Source organism: Aedes aegypti, chromosome 3 (genome assembly GCF_002204515.2).
Source record: "Aedes aegypti strain LVP_AGWG chromosome 3, AaegL5.0 Primary Assembly, whole genome shotgun sequence".
Taxonomy (NCBI): Eukaryota; Metazoa; Arthropoda; class Insecta; order Diptera; family Culicidae; genus Aedes; species Aedes aegypti.
In genome coordinates this window covers 341,147,382-341,163,030 of record NC_035109.1, presented here as the reverse complement: position 1 = coordinate 341,163,030, position 15,649 = coordinate 341,147,382, and the positions used below count along the sequence as shown (strand labels likewise).

Genomic DNA, 15,649 nt, shown 5'->3' with positions numbered 1-15,649 from the left:
CATTTGTTGCTCCTAAAAGGGCCGATTGAATTGTTGAATTTGCGTAACACGGCACATTTTGGCGGCTTGGTCGATTTTCTTCAGCCATCTCGAACAAATTAAAAGAATATTACACAATCAACTCTTTAAACACATTTTGTTGGCTCTGAAAAGTGCCGATTGAATTGTTGAATTTGCGTAACACGGACACACTTTGACGGCGCAATGGTTGCAATCCTCCTCGCCCGGTGAGATTTTCGGTGCTGATGACGATATGCGCTTCAACAAGCGGCTTTGGTCGATTTTCTACAGCCATCTCGAACAAATTAGGGAATATTACAAATCAACTCTTTAAAATACATTTGTTGGCTCTGGAAAAGGCCGATTGAAATGTTGAATTTGCGTAACACTGACACATTTTGACGGCGCACTGGTACAAATCCTCCTCGCCCGATGAGCTTTGCGGTGGCGATGACGATGTGCGCTTCAACAAGCGGCTTTGGTCGATTTTCTTCAGCCATCTCGAACAAATTAAGGAATATTACACAATCAACTCTTTAAAACACATTTGTTGGCTCTGAAAAGGGCCGATTGAATTGTTGAATTTGCGTAACACGGACACACTTTGACGGCGCACTGGTTGCAATCCTCCTCGCCCGGTGAGATTTTCGGTGCTGATGACGATGTGCGCTTCAACAAGCGGCTTTGGTCGATTTTCTACAGCCATCTCGAACAAATTAGGGAATATTACAAATCAACTCTTTAAAACACATTTGTTGGCTCTGGAAAGGGCCGATTGAAATGTTGAATTTGCGTAACACTGACACATTTTGACGGCGCACTGGTACAAATCCTCCTCGCCCGATGAGCTTTGCGGTGGCGATGACGATGTGCGCTTCAACAAGCGGCTTTGGTCGATTTTCTTCAGCCATCTCGAACAAATTAAGGAATATTACACAATCAACTCTTTAAAACACATTTGTTGGCTCTGAAAAGGGCCGATTGAATTGTTGAATTTGCGTAACACGGACACACTTTGACGGCGCACTGGTTGCAATCCTCCTCGCCCGGTGAGATTTTCGGTGCTGATGACGATGTGCGCTTCAACAAGCGGCTTCGGGTCGATTTTCTTCAGCCATCTCGTACACACAGCTTGCCTCTGGTAGCGAGGAGCTGAGCAGGTTTGCAGGAGCTCTTACCAGCTCGAAAGCGAAAACAGAATGAAACCGAATTCAACGAAGAAGGGATGCTTTATACCCTTAGAATAGCAGGTGATGCTCCTCCTTTCAAATTCTTCGTTTTCTTATCTGGGAAATAGGCTATATGAAACTGATGTCTGGGTAAGGGAATTACAAGATTAGCATTATGCTGTTATTGCATCCCGACGGCACTGCAGCAGCGTCTTCGGAAACATCCTCAAATTGCCGTATTGTCAATTATTCGTAATAAATCAATTATTGTATGCTGCTATGAGATGAATTAAGAAATTATAGCAAGTATGTGGTAAACACATTAGGGAATATTACACAATTAACTCTTTAAAACACATTTGTTGGCTCCGGAAAGGGCCGATTGAATTGTTGAATTTGCGTAACACGGACACATTTTGGCGGCTTTGGTCGATTTTCTTCAGCCATCTCGAACAAATTAAAGAATATTACACAATCAACTCTTTAAAACACATTTGTTGGCTCTGAAAAGTGCCGATTGAATTGTTGAATTTGCGTAACACGGACACATTTTGACGGCGCACTGGTAGCAATCCTCCTCGCCCGGTGAGATTTTCGGTGCTGATGACGATGTGCGCTTCAACAAGCGGCTTTGGTCGATTTTCTTCAGCCATCTCGAACAAATTAAGGAATATTACACAATCAACTCTTTAAAACACATTTGTTGGCTCTGGAAAGGGCCGATTGAAATGTTGAATTTGCGTAACACTGACACATTTTGACGCCGCACTGGTACAAATCCTCCTCGCCCGATGAGCTTTGCGGTGGGCGATGACGATGTGCGCTTCAACAAGCGGCTTCAGTCGTGGCGGCTTGTTGTTGTTCCATTCGCGTTCCATTGAAAACTGTGCTGAGAATGCGAAAGGCACTCGAGACTTGCTCGCCGACCATGTTCACAGTCTGACGGCAAAAAGAAGAATGAGCGAAGAAGCAGGAATCGGTCTGGTTTTATAGTGCGAAGCGGAACGCAAAAGAAGCGTGGAAAACTGCTTGCACGTGATTGGTTGCGTAAGAAAGGGGTCGACATTTTCCAAATTTTCAATAGTTTATTGTTGATATTCAATAGTTTTCTCCATTCGAGAAAATTGCTGTATACATTTCCGACCGATTGGTGGGAAAATTTTTAAAATCTATAGATAAATGACTGAGTTATTAACGTTCAAAATCTTTCAAAATTTCGTGACGGTCGCAAAATTTTAGATTTTCAATTGACACCCAGTATATTGCCGTAAGACGTAGTTAACGTCAAAAGGTGTTACCAAAAATATGTACAATATTTCGCGAACAGTCATCCAGTGGACGACCATGTCTGCATCCCTAACACAGACGACGAAATCGAACACCGCACTGTTGCCAGAATTTCCGTCATTCATTCGTTTACTATCGCCATCGTGTGAGTGTTACTCTAGCTACCTATCGAGATGTCTGAAGTTGCACTGAAGCCGCTGCCGCAGCCCCGGCTGCCTCGCCAGCCAAGACCAAGAAGCCAAGGGCCCCAAGGGACAGGGCAAGCCGAAGAAGCCGTCGACCCACCCCCCAGTCAACGACATGGTTGTTGCTGCCATCAAAACCTTGAAGGAACGCAACGGATCGTCCCTGCAGGCCATCAAGAAGTACATCGCCGCCAACTACAAATGCGATGTCGCCAAGCTTGCCCCATTCCTCAAGAAGGCCTTGAAGAATGGCGTCGAGAAGGGCAAGTTCGTCCAAACCAAGGGCACCGGCGCTTCCGGTTCGTTCAAGCTGAAGGCTGAAGCTAAGAAGGCCGCCAGTGAGAAGAAACCGAAGAAGGCCGGCGAGAAGAAGGCCAAGAAGGCTACCGGAGAGAAGAAGAAGGCCACCAAGAAACCAGCTGGGGAGAAGAAGGCCAAGAAGCCAGCCGGCGAGAAGAAAGCCAAGAAGCCGGCTGCAGCCAAGAAAGCCAAAGCTGCTGGTGCCAAGGCTGCCAAAAAGGCCGGGTGGTGTGAAGAAGGCTGCTGCTCCGAAGCAGAAGGCCACCAAACCTTCCAAGACCGCCGCCAAGAAGCCCAAGACCCCAAAACCGAAGAAGGCTGCCCCAGCCAAGAAAGCTGCCGCGAAGAAGACCGCTGCCAAGAAGTAAATTTGGGACAGCAACCGTACTGTTGTAAAACAGTATCTAACATCCAATCAGTCCTTTTCAGGACTACCATCCAAGTTTAGAACAAAGAGTTGCACAGTCAATGATATTCCATTCCTCTCACAGAGGGAAATAAATCCCCCCGAAAAGTTACGTGCACTTTGCCACTGAATGGCGAATTCTTCCCGAACCCTTTCGCAAATCAATAAAATTGGCCAATCATGCAGCACTGGCTGGCACTCACTGTAGCGGTGCATCCGTACCCAAAGCAAACCTCCACTAGAGGAACAGCTTTTGATACACTCGAATGATTCAAGGATTTGAAGACGTCTGTCGACTTAAAGGCTCCCCCAGATCTAAGCGACTTTTTACGGCGACAGCGACAAAAAAAAAAAAAAAAAAAAAAAAACGTCGCGATTTCGCTGATGCACTGTTTGATAAGCCACAGCGACGCGATTTCGCAGCGATTCGCGTCGTGTCAGTCAAGATGGTTCCATAGAAGAGTGCTTGCAGCGACACGACAACGAAATCGTGTCGCTGTCGCCGTAAAACGTCGCGTAGTTTTGGGGGAGCCTTATTTAAATCGGGTTGAGATTCGTAGCGTTGCCTTGTGAAACCAAAACATGTTTTCGCGGCAACCTGGAATCGAACCAAGGACCTTGCGATCGATAGGCCCGTGCGTTTTCAATACACTCAGGCAAATGGACTATCGAAATACATTGGATGCACTTATGAAAATTCGCCACAATAAATCGGGTTGAAATTCATAGCTTTGCCTTATGAAAGCCAAACATTGGCAACAAAAAATGTTTCTCGCAGCAACCTGGAATCGAACCAAGGACCTTGCGATCGTTAGGTCTGTGCGTACACCACGCGCCTACCGACGCCTGGATGTGAGTTGATGCTAAAACGAAACATAAAGCGTTCGTATGTCAAAATGCAAAATGTATGCATTTCGATAGTCTAGTTCACAGGTCCGTACGTACCGGACCTACTGGGCAGGCTGAGTATCGACATCCCAAGTAGAGCGGTCAAGTACAGTTTGCTGCTAATTACCAAAGTAATCTTGACAGCTGATCCAGTATGAGCGAACTGCCACTATTTTCCTTGCGGAATAATCAAATTACTCTTGTGGATGTTGCAAATTAAATTAATTGGCAGTAAAATATACTAAGCCCAGGGATTGGCTTCTGAAAATCTCAATCTTTCGGGGCCAATGGGTCGACCTTGCTCAGTATGTTTGATTTTCGTAATCCAATGCTGTTCCACTATTCCAAAGATGAGAGCAAATTAATACAGTTTGTGCTTGCCGCACAATTTCGTAGGTACCGAAGCAAGATTCAGAATCAGTCATCATCGTGCCTTTCGATTGATTCTGAACTGCACATAACGGGACTTCGATCGCCAACTTCCAGAGGAATAATTTCCCCACTGCGTGTAACTGATTTTAAGCGTGATTGGCGAATCGAACGCCTCACATCCCCATCGCAGTTTGGGTACGAGAGAAAGAGAGTGAGCACCGCCGCCATTTGCTTGCGTGCACCGAGAAAAATTTGCGGCTCGAAAATTTGGCCCTGAGCTCCTGACACTCAAATTGAAACCGGTAAATTACTTCCGCCGCTGTTACTACACGTGGAGCATTTCCGTTGGAGTGAACGCGTCTTCATTATCAAAATTTTTTGTGCTCATTCTTTTGATTTATTTCGCACATGGGGTTTTGCGAATGCCTCTTCTTCTTCTCATTTTTCTTGGCCGGCTTCTCACTTTATTTTTTATGTGACCATTTTGCTCACATGGCTTGTTGGGACCGACTTTACCACTACACTAAGGAAGGCCTTAACTGCTATTTATCAACATTATGCTCTTCAAGTGCGTCTTACTGCCGAGTTTCAGATAATTTGGCCGACAAAAACTCCAGATGCCAAAATAAATCAGTGTTTCATTAAATTGATGTTTCTCTAAAGTAATTAAATCTAGGGTGAATTAAAAAACTATAAGGGTACATCCCTATGGGGTTGTACGAACTGGTGACGTAGGACCACGATGGTTAATGTAACTGAATTTGATGTCATTTTTGTTGCTCGTTTTGACTTCATACTGTTTTCAGTGCTCGAAACTTTCGTAAATATTAATGCATATAACGATTTGCAATTTGGGTCAATCATTCGTCATGTTTATCTATGAAAATGTGAAATTTCACTTCAGGGTGTATGATCATTTTGAAATTATATTAATAACCTCCTCTGAAATATACAGTATCATTGGAAAGAACAGTAGTGATTCAGTAGTAGATCCAGTCATCGCTTTGTAGTTCTTATGGTTTGAGAGAAATATTATTCATTGCTTGGCAATGTAATAAATTCAGTCGGAAATATTACTCCGATAACTCTTTTACGCACATGTGGTGGCCCTAAAAAGAGCCAAAGGCTTTGTTAGTACGAATGCTGTCATAGATGAATCGCACTACAGGATGTTATCAGTTGATTGCCATGGTTAAACGATAAATCCTCAATACAATGCAATGAACAAGTTCTCTGCTTATATGACAAACCAGCTGAATGTTTCGTCGTGTGGATGGCACACATCAGCAACAGATATTGGACCACACGGCTGAAGTCGAAATCTTAAAATGTAGCTCAAGTTTGAAATCTTGAGCAATTTCACAAGCCGGACGCTTGATTTGCCTAATAATAGTGGTAATGGTGCCTAACAGGCTTGATTCTTGACTGCACCACAGATGATGAGTTTATCATGAGCCGAAATCTGGAAGCGCAGGTCAATTTTTAGCGATTTCACAAACCAAACACTGATCACAGCTCAGCAGGCTTGTGGCTGCGAGGTGCTCCTCGCTGAGCAGGTTCGAATGAGCTCAAAAGCGAAACTGGAATGGAACCGAATCCAGCGAAGAAAGCATCTTTTAAACCCTTAGATTAGCAGATGATGCTCCTCCCTTTCGTGCTCTTCTCTTTCTGTTCTGGAAATGGGTATGTGTCAATAATGTGTTGGGCTTAGAATCGCTAGAAAATCGAGGAAAATGCAAATGCGTGAGAAAATGGTTGAACATGAATTGTTGGAAGGTTTAACATTTACTCAATATTCACTACTTAACTATTGATAATCATTAGTTTTCTTCATCATGAAGGTAAATATCTGATCCATGGGTGACAAAATGATGAAAATTTTTCAATGAGAATTTCTTTTCAAAAGCATTCGAAATATGTCGCAATTTTGTAACATGTGATAATTTTCGTAATTGGAGCGTTTCCATAAAATATGGCAAATCAAAGTCACTGTTGGAAATACCACTCTATTTTACAATCATTGTGAAATGTTGAGCTCTCACCTCGACGGCACTGCAGCAGCGTCCGCGAATTCAATCTCAAATTGTTGTGTCATCAATTATTCATGACAAATTAAGTTTTGTACAAAGCTGTGAGATTGATTGAAGAATATAAGATGTATTAAGGTCGGAAACATTATTCTTTCAACTCTTTTCCACAAATTGGATGGCCCTGACAAGGGCCGATGGCTTTCTTAGCCTCGATGCGGTCACAGATAAATAGCACTGCGGGATGTTATCAGTTGATTGCCATGATCAAACGGTGTTGATGGCGCACAACAGCAACGGGTAGTGGATCACCGGGCGTAAGTCGAAATCTGGAAACGTTGCTCATTCTTGAAATCTTGAGCGATTTTCAAAAGTCCGACGCTCGATATGCAGCTCCTCGGATCAGCAACTCAGGCGGCTTCTGGTATTTTGTTCCTCACGGGCTTGCTTCTTTACTGCACTACCGACGCACGATCACGAGTCGAAATCTGGAAGCGCGGACCAAAAGCTCCGCCAGCGTTGAAAATTGCGGCGGTGATGACGATGGCTGGGGTGCTTCACTGAGCGGCGAAACTGCTCCGCTCAAAAGCGAAAATGGAATAAAACCGAATCCGGCGAAGCAAGCATGTTTTAAACCCTTAGATTAGCAGATGACGCTCCTCCCTTTCGTGCTCTTCTCTTTCTAGTCGACCAATCTGGGAAATGGGTATGTGCCATTAATGAGTTGGGCTTAGAATTGCTTGAAAATTGCGGAAAATGATAATGCGTGAGAAATGGATCGAACATGAATAGTTGGAAAGGTTGACAATAACTGAATATTCTAGAGTTAGCTATTAATAATCAATAGTTTTCTGGTTGCAATCCTCCTCGCCCGATGAGATTTGCGGTGCGGATGACGATGTGCGCTTCAACAAGCGGCTTTGGTCGATTTTCTTCAGCCATCTCGAAACAATTTGGATATATTACACAATCAACTCTTTAAAACACATTTGTTGGCTCTGGAAAGGGCCGATTGAATTGTTGAATTTGCGTAACATGGACCCATTTTGGCGGCGCACTGGTTGCAATCCTCCTCGCCCGATGAGATTTGCGGTGCGGATGACGATGTGCGCTTCAACAAGCGGCTTTGGGTCGATTTTCTTCAGCCATCTCGTACAAACAGCTTGCCTCTGGTAGCGAGGAGCTGAGCAGGTTTGCAGGAGCTCTTACCAGCTCGAAAGCGAAAACAGAATGAAACCGAATTCAACGAAGAAGGGATGCTTTATACCCTTAGAATAGCAGGTGATGCTCCTCCTTTCAAATTCTTCGTTTTCTTATCTGGGAAATAGGCTATATGAAACTGATGTCTGGGTAAGGGATGTACAAGATGAACATTGTGCTGTTATTGCATCCCGACGGCACTGCAGCAGCGTCCTCGGAAATATCCTCAAATTGCCGTATTGTCAATTATTCGTAATAAATCAATTATTGTATGATGCTATGAGATGAATTAAGAGATTATAGCAAGTATGTGGTAAACACATTAGGGAATATTACACAAACAAATCTTTAATTCCTTTTCAAAAGCATTCTAAACATGTCGCAATTTTGTTACATGTGATCATTTTCATAATCGAAGTGTTCTCATAAAATATTGCAAATCAAAGACACTGTCGGAAATTCCACTCCAGTTTACAATCGTTGTGATATGTTGAGCACTCACCTCGACGGCACTGCAGCAGCGTCCACGAATAGTCAATTATTCATAACAAATTAAATTTTGTATGAAGCTGCGAGATTGATTGAGAAATATAAGATGTAATAAGGTCGGAAATATTATTCCTTCAACTCTTTACCACAAATTTGATGGTCCTGACAAGGTCCGATGGCAGATAAATAGCACTGCGGGAAGTTATCACTTGATTGCCATGATCAAACGGGAAATCCTCACCGCAAACAGCAACAGCAACGGGTATTGAAGCCTCGGGCACAAGTTGAAATCTGGAAACGATGCTCACTCTTGGAATCTCGAGCGATTCCGACGCTCGATTAGCAGCAACTCCTTGGACCAGCAACTCTGGGGGCTTCTGGTAATTGGCTCCTAACGGGCTTGCTTCTTGACCGCCGATGCTGAATTTATCACGGGTCGAAATCTGGGAGCGCGAATAAATTTGCGGCGGTGACGACGATGGCTTGGACGCTTCTCCGAGCAGCAAGTAGTTTGCCGCTCGGGAGAAGCGCCCAAGCCATCGTCATCGCCGCCGCAAATCAATCTTGCGTCTTCCTCTTCCGACGACACAAATTGGACTGTGACGCAATTGCAAAAGCAAAGCGAGAATGACTCGCCCGACCGTGTTCACAGTCCGACCGCAAAAAGAAGACTGAGGGAAGAAGCAGGGACCCGTTTGCTTTTATAGTGGGGAAGCGACACCGTCGAAAAGTGCTCGAACGTGATTGGTTGGATAAGAAAGGGGTCAACATTTATCAAATTTTCAATAGTTAAACAACAAAATTCACATATCGGATATATTACTAACGATGCGTAAATACATTTCTGATCGAATGATACTAAAATCGTAATAATTGGTTCATAAACAACTGAGTTATTAACGTTCAAAATCTCCCCTAATTTCGTTACATGTCTCATTTTCCGTACTTTTAAAGTGCACCCCAATATAGAAAACAAAGACGTAGTCCTACGTCAAAAAATAAAACAAACCCACACATGTAGCAGCATCTACCTTACCTATTCAATTTGTAATCGATTAGTTAACTAATGAGAGATTAGAAACTCTTAAAAATGCTGTTCCCAAGGAAATCTGGATTTATTGTGGTATGGATATTCAACAACTTAGGATTTTTTTTTTTTTGACGTTGGATAACGTCCTTCGGCAACATATTATGGGGGTACAATTTCAAAAAACGAAAAATTGAGCATGTAACGAAAAATGGTCAGGTTTTGACCGCTAATAACTCAGCCATTTGTCGATCGATTTTCAATATTTATTCATCAATCGATCGGAAATTTATCTACGCGTCGATTCAAATGGAGGACACTATTGATTATTGGCAACAAAATATTGAAAAATCGTAAAATGTTTGACCCCTTTCTTATCTAACCAATCACGTTCAAGCACATTTTTGGGTTACGCTTCCCACTATAAAAGCGCACCGGTCCTGCTTCTTCCCTCAGTCTTCTTTTTGCGGTCGGACTGTGCACACGGTCGGGCGAGTCATTTTCGCTTTGCCTTTGCACCCGCCGTCACAGTTCAATTTGTGTCGTCGGAAGAGGAAGACGCAAGGTTGATTTGCGGCGGCGATGACGATGGCTTGGGCGCTTCTCCGAGCAGTGAACTACTGCCGCTCGGAAAAAACGTCCAAGCCGTCGTCATCACCGCCGCAAATTTATCCGCGCTTGCAGATTTCGACTTTGAATTCAGCATCGGTGGTCAAGAAGCAAGCCCGCTAGGAACGAAATACCACAGGCCCTCTGAGTTGCTGATCCGAGGAGCTGCTTCTAACCGAGCGTCGGACTTGTGAAATCGCTCAAGATTTTAAATGTGAGCATCGTTTGCAGATTTCGACTTATGCCCGGTAATCAACAATCCGTTGCTCTTGTGCGCCATCCACGTCACGTCATTTAGCTGGTTCGTCGTATAAGCAAATCGGCGCTTTTCAGGGCCATCAAATGTGTTGAAAAGAGTTGAAAGAATAATATTTTCGACCTTATTACATCTTATATTTCTCAATCAATCTCACAGCTTCATACAAAATTTAATTGTCAGGAATAATTGAAGGCACGACAATTTGATACTGTATTCGTGGACGCTGCTGCAGTGCCGTCACAACATTTCACAACGATTGTAAAATAGAGTGGCATTTCCAACAGCTTCTTAGACTTGCCATATTTATGAGAACATATGTAACAAAATTGCGACATATTTAGAATGCTTCTGAAAAGAAATTCTCATTGAACAATTTTCATCATTTTGGCACCCATGGATCAGAAATTTTTCCTTCATAACAAAGAAAACTATTGTTTATCAATAGCTAACCATTGAATATTAGGAATTTTTTCTACGAATCGACTCCATTAATTCGTCCCCTTAATGCTACAACTAGATAACTCGAAAATTAAAATTTTGAGATGTGCAACTTTGAAAGTATGACCGTTTAACAAGGTGATGGTTAATCGCAGAGATTATGATTGAAAAATAATCTTAACTTGTGTATTTTTGAATCACACGCTTAAGACCTGTGGATATTTTGCAGATCTAATTAAGAAAAATGTTTTGACATATTGAAGTCAAAAATTTCAAATTTCGAGTTATCTAGTTGTAGGCATCAAGGGGACGAATTAAAACTATTGATTTTCATGAATAAACTATTGAAAAATCGATAAATATCATGTCTTATAAAAGCATATTTTTCTTGTGTATTCCTAGCACAGACATCATTGCTCGATATCTTAGCCACTTTCGTCATGCAAAGGGAAACGCCCCTTTCGGCCTTCTTCTTACTCCTCTTTATTCTATCGTGTTCAGTCGAAGCCAACCCGCGACATCAGTCAATCGTCGACCAGCAACCGGAGAAGGACTCCTATCGAATAAATTTTACACATTCGTCGCTGCCGCTGCTTCTGCTCTTGTTTATTCTCAACCCAAGCTAAAATGCTGCGGGTGAAAGTCGCTCATCATGGCCATGGGCATCCAGCTACACCATCAAATTCGTGGAGAACTCGTCTAGAAACCTTGAAAATTGCCATCGGAGGAGTGAGCAACCAACGAAAACAACGAAGCACAAATTACCGACTGCATTTCGATTTAATCGTCTTCGGTAATCTTTTGCTGTGTTTTTCTGTCTAACAATGATTGATAACCCAAGTTCGATCGACGGTGACTAGCCCCAACCGTCCTTTTCAGGACGACCATTTCATTTTGAAAGAGTTGTGAGAAATTTTCTACCGTGAAGAGTGACATTACTGGTGATTGGATGTGATTGATTCAGATTTTGGTCAGTAATTTGCATGCAATTATTCATCACGGCTAAATAATGCTTCTGGGAGATCACAGTGTCAAGAAAATAAAATTCCCATTGTGTGGTGCCGGTCAAGTAAATCGCGAACGGCACTTGAATTAAGAATCTATCACGGTTTGCCTCGCAATTACTGATGATTGAATGATGCCGTTGTCGTCCTTCGCATGCTAGAGCGCGATCAGTATCAACTTGGCGAACAAAGAGCTAAAACTTATCAGCACAGCTTTGGTTGACGTTTTGATTTGGTAAGAAATTGTCGATCGAACCGAAATACACACACAGAGAAGACTGCAAAAATGCTAACGCCGCCCGACCCGAGCGACGGGAACCTAGATAAACTTTGTTTGCCATTTATCTCCGTTGAAAACTTATCATTCGAAATTACAATTGATAACTAAAATATTAATTATTCAATAGTGGCCCTGTAAAGGGTTGTTGTTTGAAATTGTGCTTCAATGCAATTTAAGCGCCTTCGCCACGGCATACGACGAGCCAGCTGGATTACTTCGGCATAATGGTGACACGCTTGGCTTGGAATCGCGTACAGGTTGGTATCCTCAAACAAACCCTCTGGAATCGCAGAACTGAAAATTTAATGGGTTGTGCACTAACATATATATAATGCTAGTGATACATTTTTCGCATCGATATATTGAGTGGTACTTGAGATTAACTTTTCATATGGAGAGGGTGATTAAAAACACCGTCCCGTGGCCTTAATCAAGAAGTCCTGATCTATTTCACCGCCAGCAACAACGATTGCTGTGGCGCACAAGATTCGCAAACTCTGCACCTGTTATGATGTGGAGCTGGGCTTGTCAGATGATTATGGTGATCAGCGCAAAGCCGAGATCACTATAATGAATTGTCGGGCTCTACTGGTTTGCTTCTCCATTTCTCCGGATACCACAATGAAGCAGAAGAAGTTCTTTATGGTGCGAAACTTCTCCGAGTATCAAAAGGAGACCATGCCAATCATCGTGACAGGTAATTTCAACATCGATTTGAGCAAAGAGGAGAACACAGAGTTAGCGGACTTCATGGACAAGAGCCTCAACCTCACTATTCGGAATCCACTAAAGCAACCAATCTTAGTGGATCATGAATGGACCTAACGTTCAACCGGTATATTTGGAGAGCAAAAGATACCGCTCATGCTTCATCTTCCATCGACCGGTTCTATCGGTGTTGAAGTGTTAACCGGACCAACCAAATAATAACACTCAATGTCCATAATAGATCAGAATTAACATGCAACAAATAGTTTGAAAATTGATCAGATTTTTTGTCAGTACCTAGAATCTTTCATAAGTTCGTGACGGTCCAAATCAGGAAATAGAAGAAGCTAACGTTATCCAACGTCAACTTGGCGGTCGTATCTCGGAAAACAACCTCTTACTTTTTTTTTGTATCCAATATGTTTGAGTGCAAAAACTTTCGGCAAGATTATTTTAGGCTAGTAAACTTTTCTTTCAAACTCTTGAGTCGAAAAGTTAGAGCCAAGCTCAAAAAATCAAACAAACATTGTACTACATTGCTAATTATTGAGAAAAGTGAAACCTTTTTAAGAAGTTAGTACCGTAAAATGGGGTGTTAAGGACTCGTGGGGTTTAAGGGATTGAACTTCTCCATCAAGTTTGAAAAGTCACAAAAACGTCGGAAGTCGATATATCAGTCATCTGAAATGCTTGCTTTGTTCGGAGGATTGGTGAGCTGCATTATGTGATCGGGGATATCTATTAATATTAGGTATTGTGGAGTCTAGATATTGAAAACGATTCAAACCATTTTTGAAAGAATTTTATTGGCAAAAAAGATTCAACTACAAAACAATGAAACATATTAACAAAAATATGTGGGTAACCCAGAACATAAGTATATTTAATTGAGATCACAACGCAGACAAAAGCTTTTGAAAATGTTATCTAGATTTCGCCTTTTAATATTTCTTATGGAAAAAGTCTCTTTTTGAAAGTTAGCGGGGTGTTAGGGGATTATCTTTTCTACTTTTTCCAAGTTACAAAACTCGTTCGATTTATGCCGATATATATTCCATTATACTTTAGGCTTGTTCCGTGAAGTAAAACTGCATTGTAAAGGTTAAGGGGACTATTTTGTTTGTTACTGAATATTACTAAAATGTCTAGCCCTGAAAAAATGGGAATTTTTTTTTTTTATTTCTCAGAGGCACCCGAGTTGCGCGAAGAGTGAAACCAAATCTACCTATCGAACTGTCAAACTGTCTACCTATCGAGCAGACCAGCAAAACAAAATAGGGGCTATTTTCGAAGACGAAGAAGAACAATCATTCAAAGAAGCAAATGCAAATATATAGGTTATGATCCTGTTGCATTTAAGTATCAAAACCAATTCAAGCCAATTTCAATATCGAGTTAGGGAGAGTTAACTGTATATAGGTTATGATCCTGTTGCATTCAAGTATCAAAAACAATTCAAGACAATTTTACGAAGTATTGACAGTTTCCAGATTAATAACTATGAAAGATCTAGCAGTTAAAAGAAAACGGTTTGCGTTTGCAGGAGTTCCAAGTTCGATAATATTGATGTATTATCTGATTAAGGTTGAGCATAACTTATGAAAATGAATGAAAGCATCAAAGTTATTGATCAAAAAGATTATGTTTTGTTGTTGGCATAATATGGTTTCATTTGCGAAAGTCAAATTCCTTTACAACCCTGTTTTGCAGTTACGTCAAAAATCACACATTTTCATGATTATCTCAGAAATCTGTCATAGGATCCTCAGCATTGTGTTTGGCACGCGACGAGAGAATACAGTACTGACCCGATTTTGTCAGCCAATTTTAGATTTGTCAAAAAATTGGTATCGTCATGCTTTACCACGTACCCTCTTTAAAAGTCCATGTAACCATGTCGAAATTTGAAATTCATCGAGGGGCTGACAAAATCGGGTCCTTACTGTAGTAGGGCTGTCCTTTGTTTAATTATTGACATACTAGAAGTTGCTTGAAAACACCCCATTTTACGGTAGACATTTCATCATCCACTTTCAATGCATTTCAATGAAAGCTTCGAAGCTTGAAAATGTTCGTTCAAAACGATTTTCCCGGTGACCTTCTCAAATTCCCGTCTTTCTCCCGGTTCGGTGATTCGTTTCGTTTCGGGTGCGCGAACACAATTCCAGTGCTTGTAAATATTGATTGCAACCGCATCCAGTGAGCGGGACATTATGGGACATTTCTCATAAGGCACAGTGTGGAACATGATGAAATATTTGTTCGTCCATCGCATTGTGGAACCGAGCGAGGCAAACTAAGAAGTTCCTAACGCAATCCTAATGGAATTTGATGAGGGTGAAATAGGGAGTGGTACGACGAGCGTTCCGTACCTTACACTGAAGTCCGGAGTTGAGATGCATGCACGTGAGATTGGTATGGAAAGATGCACGCACTGGATTTCACCGGCGTGGCATCATAGCGGTTGTTGTTTTCGAACCGAAACCGAAGCACAACAAGTAAGTAACAACAGTAGTGTGCCACCCCGGGAAATGACAGTGCTGACTAGACTAGACTATGTATGTATATATATCGTCCCCTTGATGCTACAACTAGATAACTCGAAATTCGAAATTTTTGACTTCAATATGTCAAAACATTTTTCTTAATTAGATCTGCAAAATATCCACAGGTCTTAAGCGTGTGATTCAAAATACACAAGTTAAAGATTATTTTTCAATCATAATCTCTGCGATTAACCATCACCTTGTTAAACGGTCATACTTTCAAAGTTGCACATCTCAAAATTTTGATTTTCGAGTTATCTAGTTGTAGCATTAAGGGGACGATATATATATTGGCATTTTATGGTGTCTTCCAATCGGAGACGAGAATTTTCTCCCCAAGCCACGCCACCGCCGGACTGCAAAAGCGTGTAGTGCTTGTCCCATTAGATTACCCTTGCTTTTAGTGTGTGTGAACATTTGTCATATCAACTCTTTGATGAGTGTGTTTGGTGGCC

The 15,649-nt window shown here is 41.9% G+C and overlaps 1 pseudogene; it reads left to right on the top strand.

Annotated features, from left to right (window-relative positions):
* Window positions 1-2,513: 2,513 nt before the first annotated feature.
* On the top strand, window positions 2,514-3,389 carry LOC110678201 (annotated as a pseudogene).
* Window positions 3,390-15,649: the final 12,260 nt, after the last annotated feature.